The sequence below is a fragment of the Salvia hispanica genome, chromosome 4 (assembly GCF_029641045.1).
Source record: "Salvia hispanica isolate PSC_SH4W2 chromosome 4, Shi_PSC_v1, whole genome shotgun sequence".
NCBI lineage: Eukaryota > Viridiplantae > Streptophyta > Magnoliopsida > Lamiales > Lamiaceae > Salvia > Salvia hispanica.
This window is the reverse complement of record NC_142695.1, coordinates 29,424,104-29,432,415: the sequence shown is the minus strand read 5'-3', so window position 1 is coordinate 29,432,415 and position 8,312 is coordinate 29,424,104.

Sequence of the window (8,312 nt, the reverse complement as noted above, 5' to 3'; positions counted from 1 at the left end):
ATTGATGTGGATTAATCCTAGAAAAATCCTAGTTGGATTTAGATAATGATAATATTATTTTATACTTATCCTATGAGTTTATATGAATTTATTCATAGATAAATTCTAGATGGATTTGGATAGTGATAATATAATATTTTGTTCTTATCTTGTAGATTTATATGGGTTTGTTCGTAGATAAATCTTGGATAGATTAGAATAATTATAATATAATATTATCTTATTCTATGGATTTGTATGGATTTACTCCAACATAAATCCTAGATGAATTAGGATAAATATTTATATTAATTTATTTTATCCTATTGATTTGAATAGATTTAATTCTATTAAGACAAATCTTAGATGGATTAAAATAAGTATTAATCCCTGTTATCCTTATCTTTTGGATTTATGTCCTAGATAGATTAGGATGTTAATGATATATAAGAAAATCCTTATTTAATTGGATTTAGATAGATTTATTTATCTAAGAAATCCTAAGTAATGTATGATATATTCTGGATGTCTATTCTAAATAGAGTTAAGATTTGTATAAATCTTGGTTGATAGGATTTTATTTTTATCTTGTGGATTGTGATGGAACTGATTCTGTCTAGTAATATCCTAGTACGATTTAAATAATGATAATCTCAGATCAACGTTATCTTGAATTGTAGGATTTGGTTTTATCAAAATAAAATCTTGAAAAATCCTAAAAGGATTTAGATAGTTAACTCTATCTTGATAAATCCTAAATAAATTTGGATAATTATTATCCAATATAAAACTTAATTATTTAATTGATTCTCCCTTGACTAGATTAAATAATTGTCGATAATTATCTTGTGAGTTTAAGTGCAATGCATTAAATGGATTTATCAGTTTATTTGGTGTTTATCATTTTAAGTGGATTATCTGTTTTATCTGCTTATGTGATAATTATGCAAAAATCATACAAAATATCTAAGTGATGATTACAACAAGTGCGTTGTATACGGTCTCCATTGGTTGGTCTGCCGAATTTTGTGAAGCTAGTTTCTAATATTATCACCACCCACTCTGTGGGGACAGTAATCCTACGAAACAGTAAGTTCATTAGGGCGAACTTCTCACATAATAAATAGAATGAACTAGAAAGTGGTTCCTAATATTATCGCCACCTGCTCTGTGGAGACGATAATCCTAAGGAACTACGAGTTTCAGGTTCAATCAGAATTTATGAGATAGCTTGATTTTATTATCAGCATGAACATTGTCATGGAATTGTGTTGTAGAAATAAAATTCTGTAATGCTAAATCTGATGGTCGTGCTTAGGCAACATTAGGCGGTCATGCCATTTTGTGGTCTCTGGACTATTCGTCGGTGTTATGACCAGTAAAATTGTCAGAATTTTAATGCGTATTAACCTCCTCTGGAGGGTACAAAATTTTAATTTTGCTGTTGCAAGATACATAATTGTTTTGTGGTTATTTGTGATTATGTATTGAGCATAAGTATGTGATAATAAGTTTATTTGTCAAATCTTCATAATGTCATTCAATATTTTATCTGCGATCCTTGAAGAAACTCGAATGCCAAAATTATGTAGACAGGAAACGAAAATGGATAAGATTCTCATCGCTGAAAACCTTGAGTTTATACTCACCGATTCATGTCCTCCATTTCCTCGACATAATTCCATAAAGAAAGTTCGAGAATGCATTATGCATGTACTTGACAAACTCTTTGAGGAATAAGGTCAAGCTATTTTCTTATAAGTAGCACGACAAGTCTTGGTAAGCGACGATGAAAGATGGATATAAATAGAATCTGTCAAGATGATTCGATTGGAATATCCTAGAGGGACAGAATGTTTTGAGGAATCTTTTGATCACTCAAATAGTTTTCTGACTCAAGTCATCGCCTAAAGTAATAAGAAATGACTATAAGAAGGTTTAACTGAAAAGTAGAAAACCTTCAGAATATTAGTCATTATATTACTATTAGAGGAAAGTAACATGATAGATGACGAATTCATAAAGGCTGCATTCCTAGTTCATTTGAACAAAAGACTAGATATGAAAATCAGGAAGCTTGGATTGTCATCAATGTTTGTTTGAAAGCGAAGAGAAGATGCTTTGTCAGTTGGATTGACCTCTGTTAAAGAAGGACAATAACTTACATGACAATGCAACTTCTCAGTAACAGATCTTGGTCCAGTTAGGCCTTTGTTGCAGTGGGAGCTGTTAATGCTCACTTATTGTTTTATGGTTGGTGCTTAAGACATCATAGTATTGAAACAATATAATTGCAACAAGATTGAGTATTAAAACAACACATCAACTTCTTACATGATGAATGATAAAGTATTTATGGATCTTAGTTCTTAAGGCCAAGAAAATACTTAATTATTGTTCAAACTGATCTAGACTATCAAGATTTTAACAATTTGTTTGTTAAATAGCTTGAAGGTCGAGAATGTCTTTTGATGCACTATGAGATAGAATCATTTGATTCAGAATACTTATAGAAGTGCGACATAGAAAGACTAGCAAATCTCAATGGTTTACACCATAAGGAGACGAGCAAAGGATTATGATTAGTAGTGGGAGTCTAATAGCATTCATCTAATGAATAAGATAATTATGTAAGAAGGAATTAAAGTCTTTCTAAGACAAGTTTGATTATGTGATGAGTTGTACTCATTAAAATCTTATCATTTATGGGATAAACATTAAAGAAACTACCAACATCAGTACCTTCTACAAAACACGAGTTGTGGACTAGAGCGTCTCTAGTCTAGCACATCTCAAGGTGTAATGTTGTTCCAACACGTGTTGGAAAAGTGTCCAAGAAATTGGAGTTGAGTACTGAGGCATGTTTTAAGGTTTGTCCAAAATGATGTAAGGTTATAAGTTCTGTAGTCTTCAAAGATAGAACTCTTGTACGAAGATCAAGAGAGGAACTACAAGCCTAACAACATGATAAATCTCAAGATAAAGAGAGAGATATCGGATTTTCCACATTACCAAAGAATTATACCATGGGAAACTTTTGCACTAATAAAATCAACTTCAGAACCTATGATTGTGAGAACGGGGTCATAGTGGGAGCGTTCATAGGAACATAAAAAGTTCATGGGTCTAAGAGTGTCGTAAGACTCAGTCTTAGATTAACTTGAACGTAATCCCTTTAACTACAATGTAGTATTGGTTCATTTGGATATTCATCCTTCAAAAGGTGATAGATTCGAAACTACAACCTAAGATAGACAACATGTTTTACAAGACTTGCAATAACCTATAGGCTGTGTCAGTCAGTGGGAGCTAGTATATTTGCAAGTGTAAATATGGATCTCAAAAGGCTAGACAATGACAATGGGTTATGCCCAAAGAGAATTATCTTCTCGCTATCGTTGTGCCAGGATTTATTCGATCCTATTGTCTATTAGAACTTACATAAATTAGAATGTATGTATTATGATTGTCAAGACAACCTTCTAGAAATAGAAGTCTTGAGGAAATCATATACTAGAACGTCCTAATGGATATGTAATTAAGGGCAAGAAACGCATGATTTGAAGCTTATAAAGACCTTCATGGTCTTAGGCAAGGATCTAAATCAGAGTATATGTGTTTTATCAAAATTGTCAAATATCTGGAATTTGACTTTTGCTACGATGATGAAATCTACAAAAGTTGCAAACAACTAAGATTGACATCTGGCGTAGGAAACTGGTTGTCTGCCCAGTTTAAGATAAAGGATTAAACAGAAACTAATTACATTCTAAGCATCTAAGTCCTTCAAAGATGCTAGAAAGAATGATGAGATTCTCTTAGGAATCCTATATCTATACATTTCTCGGAACGTTTTAGCATTAGAAATTCCATGAAAAGGTTTTTACCATTCAAGATGGAATCGTCTTGTCTCTAGTCAAGTGTCGTTTGATGCTTAGTGAGATTAAGAATTATGAGACTAGTTTCGGAGATAGTTGTCTCATGTATGCTATAATGTGTACTAGCTCCCATTTGATATTAGTTGTGCTTTTGCATAGCAAGTATATATCATATTAACCATGGCAAAGGATTTTGATTGAGGTAATGAATATACCCTAGTGCTTGAGAAAGACTAGTAACTATATTCTAGTTTACCAGTCATTCATGTAATGTCCTTGGGTTTACACTGTATTAGTTTTATGACTAATCAGTGATCGAGTAAGTCATCCTCTGTATATGTGTTTACCTTCGAAATATCTTCCTAATAGCTTAAATCGTAAGTTTGAGTATGCCTATGAGTATTATTTTTTTTATTACTCTAGTGAAGGCTAACTCAAGGGACACATGAGTTTATTAAGCTAAGGAATCACGTATGGGGATGAATTTAATTAAAGATCAAGTACGCAACAAAGACATTATGGTGAAAAGATATAATCAGAGAACAACAAAGTAGATTTTTCTTTCACTTAGTGAAATGAATGGTAGTTCGATATATCTAGTACAAAGACCTACTTTGAGTATAAGTGGGAGAGTTTTTTGCAGTGGGTATACTCGAAAGCATGTTTTGAGTGTAAGTGGGAGATTGTTAGGTTTGGTATACTAAAAAGCATGTTTTGAGCAAGTTTCGCGCGAATAGAATCTTGCTTGTATACGTAAAACTCTACAATCCACTTTTAACCCGATTCAGTATTATTCGAACAGTCTCGCACGAATAGAATCACTATTATTATTACATTGTGTTTGCTTGTGCATTTATAAGATGTTTTATAAACATTTAAATGTATAAGAAGCAAACAAAGCCTAAGTCTTTTGCTTAGTAGATTGGTTGTGGACGGTGTCCACTTTAAGGTAACTACAGTCGGTTCTATGCAATGCTTTGCAAAAGAAAAAGAAGAATTTCACAACCTAGATAGGCTTTGGCTACCTATCGTGAATGTTTGCAATGTCAGTCCACATATTTCTAAGCCTTACTGAAATAAGATGACATTGGTGTGGTATAGCACTGAACGGATCTAACAGCAAGACGTGTCTTTATGCTATCTACTGAAAGACTAGGTCTTGATAAATAACTATTTTTTAATCTACATATGTTAGCATTGAGCATACGGTATTGATTATGCACTACTTTGACTTATCAAATGGTGCGGGTTTTTCGCAACCCAATAATCCTGATATATTGGGTAGTGGTGATTAATATCTAGTGGTGCTAGGATTGCTATTATGTTGAAACGTGCGCGAGGTGAGTCTCGTTTGATAATGTCCTCAAGAGGAGCTCGAACAAAGTTTTATTATTCGGAAAACTGGCCAATTGGAGTTTTATTACTCTATGAATAATAAATAAATGTTTCTTGCTAAGTCCACTCTTGGAATTAATATGATATTAATTAATTAAGTCCATAGCAGACATTAATTAATTAATTAACATTTATATCTTAAGCGCGAGAAATAAATAATAAACAAAGTGGAAACCCAGATTACTTGTAATTTCGGATTTGGATGGGGAGAGTTCAATATTACTTCTGTAGTGGCTGCTCGTAATATTCCAATTAAAGTTTGTATTAAATTGTGGGTTTAATTTAATTAGTAAAACGCTAATTGGGGGAGCCCATATCCAAAACCTTCCATATATCCCTGTTTGAGCCCAAAAGGAACATAATATAAATAGGAGAATAAAGGAGAGACAGAGATATAATTTTATTTTATTTGAAATTTTCGACCTCCTCTCTCTACAGAAGGAGTCGAAATTTTCAGCTCTCCTCCGTGAGAATTTTGTGTCTTCTTTACTCGAGTCCTAGTATTTTGATAAGATTAGCTTACCCTGATATCGAGATACAGTTCGGAAACCAGAGAGAAGATCCGCGGTCTAGTATTGAAGATCATCACGTGGAGAAGGCGCGAGCAATCGAAGATTCTTTGGAGAATCAACTTGGTAACCCTAAACCGTAGAAATCATGTTTTAGGATTTATATTTTCTAAGCATGAATTATTTGCGTTCTAGCATGCAATTATCTGTTTAACATGTGAATTGATTAATCGCATAATCGGTCAAATCGATCCTTATCTAATTTATTTATTTTGTACAAGTCTTCCGCTGTGCAAGGGCACCAAACCCCATCAGGTTCGCCCAAACATTGACCTTGGTCAACTTCGGGATTGGAACGGGGAAGTGATCCCCCGCCACTTGTAGGAAAAATCCTTGACCCCAAAAGTCGGTCTTCAATAGCCCCACCGAGAAGAGCACCTTATAGGTGATAAAGCGCTCCCCACCATCTTCCGTCAACTGGTGAAAGATATGTCCAAGTGCTCGGCAATCGCCGTGATCAAGCCCCCACAACAAATAACGCCTCCATCCTTCTTCGTGATCCAGTCCACATAGATAGTTGAATCCCCGCTTGTTGAGAAGACACCACATCACGCTGAGCTCCGTTTGGGAGACACTCCCTCCATAGACCCTAGCAAACATGAGTTGGGTCATAGCGCGGTGGAGATATCTCAAAACGGGGTTGCGAATTGAAGAAGACTTGGCATAGCCGCGGCGTGCTCGTGCTCATTCGTCATCGCACCCCAAACCTCGTCAAAGTCGTAGTCATTGTCGTCCTCGGGGTTGGGGTCAAAACAATGGAACACTCCACAAAGTTCTTCCATGGTGAGCAAGTGCCATCGGTTGCCAAGGCGGAAATCGAGGATAAGCGGGATGTTTTGACGGCGGTCCTTGGTGACCTTCAACGAGCTTAGGAACTTGATAAGGCTAATTTCATGCATTGGTTATAGGATAAATTCTGTGATTTCCTGGGTCTAACGAACCTTTTTGAGCCAGGTGTGTAGAGAAGATGCCAGCCCCAGGAAGAAGATAGAGATCACCTGGTGAAGGAGGCTGGCAAGGAAAATTAAGCAGAAGGATGAAGAGCCACTAGACTGAGGAGCATCGTTTGGAGGGCAAAATAGGAATCACAAGAACAGTCTAGAAGCTCTATCCACTATAAAAGGAGGACGCAACCAACAGAGTCGAAGATCACCTTTTCCAGCTCCGAGCTTAGTTCTCTATTTTTCTACACACTCATTTGGGGGAAAGTTTCTGGGGGTTCTCGTTTCATAGGAAGTTTGGGTGCAACACCGTCTCTACGGAGGCGAAGAAACAATTATCTCTTATTTTCTGTCTACTTTTGGTACTCGTCGAGTCTTCGCTGTTCGAGGCTCGGCTTTTGTGTTGTTTCTATCATTGGATATTTCGTATTTTGCAATGAATATGTTTGTTTTTGTTTCGTTTGTCTTATTGTGTTGTTTTGGGTTTGAAGCTGGTTTGTGAGATATCTATTGTTGATCGGTGAAATCTACGTAGATCAGTGAGAATCTGAAGTGGAAATGATGTTTGGTTGTTGTGGATGGCTTGGATCCGGAGTGGATAAAGCATCCCGTGGCTGGATCTGTTTGTTTGGGTTTCATTTAGATGTTTAAATTCTGCATTCTCGTTTTACCTCGTCTAGTAGCCGTAGATCTGTCTTAGTTTTAACTATTCTTCGTTTTACTACTTTTAATTCCGTCTGCTTCGTTTCGATTTACGTTTTTTGCTCTGCTTCTTAACTGGTTCTTTCCTGATAAATGTTGAAGAAGATGATGTCGCTGTTAGTTGGTCCTTTAATTAGTTATTTTGCAGCCTTTTAACCGTACTCTACTTTTTTCAGAAAATGGTCCCCACCTTCAGTTGTTTTCCCAGGTCTAGGTAATTTAGGGAATAGTTTTCTTAGATCTAGTGATTGTCTCGCTTGTTCCAGTTTATATGCATGTTTCCTGTTTCTGCCTAGATCTAGTTGTTAGCGTAGCAAATTTCAATTACCAAGTCTAGGAATTAAAACTCAACCCTAAAAATGCGTGGCAGCAGCCAACAAAAAAATAGTTCCCGAGTCTTTGAACATGTTTACTTGCGCATTCATCTTTGTGGATTCGATCCCTACTTCCATGTACTAGTTTTTCTAGCTAAGCGGGTTGAGGGTTTTTGAAGAGGGAGTTAAGGAAGTGATTATGTGCCCGACGACAGGTAGCTCGAGGTTCTCCGAGTTCCTGGACCCAGTGTCCAGCGGATTTCCTAGACCGAGGGTTTTCTTCATTATTTTTAAGAACACGCTTTCACTAACCATCATTAGCTTCTGAACAACATTCCAGCTCTTCAGAACTCAAGACTGTACTTCCTGAAAGACGGCCACTTCCTCTCGTACATGTAGCGAAGGCCGTTCCCGTCACCCACGTCGCACAACGCCCAAAAATCCTCCGTGATCCCCAAAGTTTGAAGAGGGAAATCGTGGGGGTACCTCGAGGGTGCCGTTTCTCTCGCCGACAACTTCTTCCACATAGCCTTT